At 32.8% G+C, this 5645-nt stretch overlaps 1 long non-coding RNA gene across 3 annotated transcripts; it reads left to right on the forward strand.

The window, feature by feature from the left end:
* The first annotated feature begins 63 nt into the window (after positions 1 to 63).
* Positions 64 to 3476, forward strand: LOC136071406 (uncharacterized). 3 transcript variants are annotated; one of them, XR_010632714.1, is made up of 6 exons: positions 64 to 1067; positions 1278 to 1389; positions 1515 to 1716; positions 2108 to 2148; positions 2925 to 2989; positions 3106 to 3476. It is a non-coding gene; the product is annotated as an uncharacterized LOC136071406 (long non-coding RNA). The 3 variants fall into 3 exon arrangements; XR_010632711.1 differs by having other exon boundaries at positions 67 to 1067; positions 2925 to 3476; XR_010632713.1 differs by lacking the exons at positions 2108 to 2148; positions 2925 to 2989; positions 3106 to 3476 and adding an exon at positions 1874 to 2101 and having other exon boundaries at positions 71 to 1067.
* The last annotated feature ends 2169 nt before the right edge of the window (positions 3477 to 5645 follow it).

Here is a 5645-nt window from a genome sequence, read left to right on the forward strand (position 1 = left end):
TTGTGGGTTTTTTTTTTTTTTTTTTTTTTTTTTTTTTTTTTTTTAATAATCATTACTTTTGAAAGTTATACACTTTGGTACTTGCTAGTTATCAAGTTTTAAATCAATATCCAATGTTTGTTTCTTGTTTCAAAGGCTTAAGTGTTCTGTCAAGTATGGAGGTGACAACCAGGTGAGAAAAAGAAATGACAAATATCTTGGCTTTGTTAATTGGATTAAGTAAGAGTTGGGTACTATTCTATAGTAAGGTATATCTAGATATTCTTCTTAGTATTCTGTCTATTTTCCTTATCATTTTCTCCATCCATAATATTTGGTGCTGAAGCAACATTTGACAAAGGGCCATAAAAGAAACTCTGTTTATCTTTTTGTAATGGTAGGAAGGCAAGTGTGATGTTTCATTTCTAGAGTAGTCTATATTATATTGTGGCAGATGAAAGGTGAGCTTGGTAATTGACCAATTGTCAATGTATGAATTTTCTAGCTTTAATTTTTGAGGTTTATCATCTACTTTGATAATTATCAACGTTTAGTGTTGTGGATTTAGGAGGTTAAAAATAGAAGCAAGTAGATTTCTTGTCTTACTGATTGAAGAGTTATGCGCCTTGATAGAGGGGAAAGAGTGGGATGAAGTCTGGTTTCTTACCATTGGTTGGACAATTGCATAATTTTGGAATGAAATTTTGAAAACAGACATACCTGAAATTAGAAGTCAATATTGGGAGGGGGGTGAGATTAAGGCATTGAAGTCATATTACATTGGTTGAATCTGAGCTCTTCAATTCTAATTCACTCACAAGTACCTTTATATTCTTCTTGTGACGCTGATACATTTCCAACCTTTATTGGCCCAGGAATGTTTTGATCCATTCAAGAACATCATGCAAAAATGTCCCATTCTCATTTGGCCTTATCCAATCTAAATATCATCAGCAGAAGGTTGTGTGTGTACAAAAGGTCCTTTATCACTTCCAAGATGCAGCAGCAATAAGTTTAACCTGGACTGCTGGTTTCTTTGATCGTCTATCTAGTTTGATAACATATGAAAGCAAACTAGATTTTGTATAGTAAGTGTAACACCTTTATTTGGTTCCATCTATGATTTTGAATGCTTGAAACCTCTTTTTATTTTAAGTAACATTTTTTTAGAAGAATGAGGGAAGCCCTCATAACTCAAATATATACTTGCTAATCATTCAATCCTAATGTTATAGGGTTAGATACTTGCTATTTATCAAGTTTCTAAGTCAATATCTTATGCTTGTTCTTTGTCTCAGAGCCAAATTCTTTCTCAGCATGGAAGAGTGCAAAGAATGGGAAGTGGCCGCCAGTAGGGATGAAGATATTCTGAATACTTTGGCTTCATTAGCTAGATTAGCTAACAATCACGTAATCTATTTACCTAAAACAACATTATTGGAAGTGAAATGAATTTATTATTGGTTTATCGTGACTTTTATGCTGTCTCATGTCAATCATGTCTCACTCAAGGAGCTCCCTCTGTTTTTTCCCAGCTTAAAGATATTGGCAATAACAAAACACAAGACAAACAGAAATGCAATATCCCTCTTCCTCCCCCCTCCTTTGTCTAAGATAAAGTATGTTACTTCTAATTGGTGCTTATTATCCAGCCACAAGAAACAATTCCCACTTTACAAGGGAGTTCTGAGGGCGAGCACTTGGACATATGAGCATGGATTCTGAACTGCCAAGGAAGTATGTATTCCCTTTGTACATTTAATGTTGCCCCAAATTTGTCCTTCAAATATTGCTTTGATACCTTATTAGGTTCTCCATTTGGCAAGCTGTTGGTCAGTTTTGTTCTATCTTTCTCTCCATTAATCTGTTGGTTTGATTTTTACTCATGATTCAGATCACTGACAAGGCTCATTAAGCCAGTAGCACAACCCATTTTTGAAGTTATTAGCATGGAGAATGTGGTGTTGTATGCTAGAGTATTATTGTGGTGATGAGCTGAAAGTTGGCCTCCAATTTCATTCTTCATAGCTTTACTGTCCTCTGTGGACTTGAAGTGTCTTGAGCATGCTTTTATGGTAACTGTTAATAAAGTCTTTTGTTGTTTAATCATCACATTTTTCTTTTGCAGCCTGATTGTCCACACTATTTGTGGAGTTCGTGCACAGTCTGGTAAACAATATATTCTTCTTCTTTTCATGAGGTTCTTTTCTGTTTGGCTTTTCATTTTACTTAATAGAATGCTGTAAATGTGTAAGTGGTAATCTATGCTTTAAACCATTTTATAATCAAATTTGATAAATTTCATAATCAAAATTTTCATCTATCTTAATTGTGCAATCCCTTATGGCAAAGTGACTGCATAATCACTTTAGCTTTTATATATCAGGACACGACGGTTATGTCCTGTTGTGCGCACAATAGTTGAATAGTGGATTAAGAGGTCTAGTCCAACCTTCCTTTTCCATTTTGTTTTTCTAATTTGAACAGAATATCGAACTCTTCTTTCTAATCATCTTGCATTGCGGATTTATCTAAATCTCTCCCATTTTGTAAATTTTGCAACTATTATTGGTTTGTTTTGGGCTCAATTCTATATAATGTTTAATTTCAAAAATGGTCTTATCCAGCATACAGAAATATATACTACAATATATCCTGTACTCTACTCCTTAGAATTTGCTACAACTGGTGGGTGGGGAATCAAAACACTAGAATAATCTAGAAGAGCTTAGACGTGCAGAGTATTAATTTTGTTTACTAGAAAAGGGAAATATAAGAGTCGTTTGCCCATTATGGTCAATTGATAGAATCATTTTGGTTTCAAATTAATATTTCTCATTGGAGTTGTAACAATAAACATAATCAATTTGCTCATAAATATGTTTTTCTATTTTTCTCCCCATCTTTTTGTCACAATCACTAACCTTGTTTGTATAATTTTGCAGTGTAAACCTATTGGAGAAGCACATTTTATACAAGTGAAAATAGTTGTCGTACATTCTGAGACAAGGTAGCTAATTGATAATGCTCCATTGGAAAAGCTCCACATGATAGAATTAGCAAAAATACAATTTTCTTCATCTGAATCATTGACCTTATTTATAAAGCTCTATACTCAATTCATAGATGCAACTAATGCTGATAGATGAGGCTTCGTTCAAGATGAAGAATGTAACATGTCATGGATGTCAAGCAGTGACACATGAAGGGAAACTAGGCAATTGACTTTATGTATATCTGTAAATTGTTCTTTCCAATTTTTTGTTGTTTTAATGTGAATGACTGGATATCAAGTTTATTTCTATATTGCTTTGTATAAGCAGACACTTTTGTTAAATTTCATTTTTCTGATGAATATCCTACGATAATAGTGCAGCTGAAAGAATTGTTAGAGTATTAATAAACTTCAATAAACCAGTTGCTTGGTTCTTGTTTTTATGTGTTTTTGTGTGGACCTGTAAGATTCTGCAACTAAAATTCAATTGCTGTTGGTGTCACTTCCCTTGTATTGACATAAGATTTAGACAGGGATTAGTTAGCTTGGTTCATGAGTATGAGAGACCGCGATCCCGGCCCGTTTTTATGATGTTGGGCCAAACCCACGTGAATGGGTGGAGTCGTGTTATTGCCTCTCAAAATTGAGGTTTGACTAGTTATATTTTCCCCTTTAGATTAAGGGTTTTACAATGAAGTCGCCACTTATTTAATTATTGAGATAAATAAGAAAATCAAAATTGAAAAATTTCTTATTTTATTAATTTTCAATTTAATTTACATTGATTATAGGAAAATTACATGGCTTTGGTCCTAGTTACTATCTAAGATAAACATTGGTCTATTAATCCTAGTTACAATTTAGAAATTGAAAATTATAAGGATAAACATTGGTCTATCAATCCTTGATCTAAGTTCGGAGGCTATATTACAAGGTGGGAAGGTGTTAGGCATCCACCTTATCCAATGAAACCGGTCTTTTAGACTATGGTGGCTAACATTCATATCACATTATCTAATATGTTATCAATTAATTTGCATGTTGAATTTAAAGTGTGTGCATGTGATAAAACCTAATCTTCTCGCGAGCTTCTCGCGAAATCCACTGATTCTTCATTTTAAGGTTGAGTCTTTACCAACTTAATACTAAATCCAATACAATAAAATTCCACAAAATACAAGGAACAAAATTAAAGCATTTACAACACTTTTTGTCATAGAATAAAGTCAACATAAAATATAGTTGTAAATCACAATTTTACACAATTTATTAAGCATTTTATTTGGATTGAAAAATAAATTCTAGTAAATGTGTGTGGATGGTAATATCCTAGATTCAAGAATCTAAAAGAATTATTAAACAAACATCATTTTCAAGTTTTTGATGTGGATTTAAAATCGAAACTAGTGTTATGCATGAATATGTGATGAACAGCCAAGAACATATGAAAAACACATAAGAACATTTAAGAACACTCAAACATATTCATGAGAATTTAAATAATTACTATCATGCTTTAATCCTAGATTCTCATCATGGCAACACAAAAACAAGTTAGGGAAAAGGATTATACATTCATGCAAGATCCATATGGTGGAAGAGGAGACTCTTGGTAGAGGTCCTAAGGGTGGAAGAAAAGAAGAGTTAGGAGAGGAAGAGTGAGTCTCACTCAATACCTTAAATTTTAGGAAGACCAAGATATGATAAGACTACTCAACTTCACTAGAACTCAAAAGAGGGAAAGAAAGGGGGTTCTTGTGTTCAAATTGAAACCTCGGATGTCTAGTTTTTGGGAAAATTAACCTTATGCACAAATTCAAAGTATTCTGAGAGATATCAACAAAATGGTGAGCAAAGATCATTTGTTAGAAAATAATTTCAGCACAATTAACATTAATAGGTCCTAAATTAGCTCCCAATTAACATTAATATGCTCCAATCACTCTCATTTCAGACTTAATTAGTTCCAAATCTACCCTAATTAAAAGATAATTGCACAAATTACTCATTGAATAATTAATGTTTAACTGTCTAATTAATTAGGTGTGCGCAATCTTACCATAAAATATAGTCCTAATCAATCAAATTATGACACATTATTAATCTCAAATTGATTATAATTATAACTAATTGGAATCAATTGTTCATAATCACATATAGTCGGACTCAATTTGTGATAGTGCATATCGGTCATTAAAACTTGATTTGATGATAACTTTCAATCCGATGGTCCGATTAGGGCTTATGAGCAATCGATGTGATCTTTACAACATCAAGATCATTTTGGTGAAGTGAGATTAAGGATCTAGTGACCAGAATTAAGATGAATATTTTCAAGGCAAAATTACCCTTTTACCTTCCATGTGAGGTTAAATGTGGATTACAAAATGGGGTGTCAACAAAATGCCCCTCATTGGCAGAGCTTGAAGAGCGAATGTCAGTGTATGAAAGAGACACCTAACTTTGCAATCAGTATTTTACCATGGTGAATATATGATGCATGTAGATAAAAATGCAAACGGTCATGTTGTGGATCAAAAAGTGGACTAAATCTCGAGGGAGATTGCCTACATACCTCTTGGTGGGAGGACCAGGTCCAAACATAGTTCATGCTCTTTTTTTTTTTTTTTTTTTTTTTTTTTTTTTTTTTTTTTTTTTTTTTTTTTTTTTT

The sequence above is a fragment of the Quercus suber genome, unplaced genomic scaffold (genome assembly GCF_002906115.3).
Source record: "Quercus suber isolate HL8 unplaced genomic scaffold, Cork oak 2.0 scaffold_309, whole genome shotgun sequence".
NCBI lineage: Eukaryota > Viridiplantae > Streptophyta > Magnoliopsida > Fagales > Fagaceae > Quercus > Quercus suber.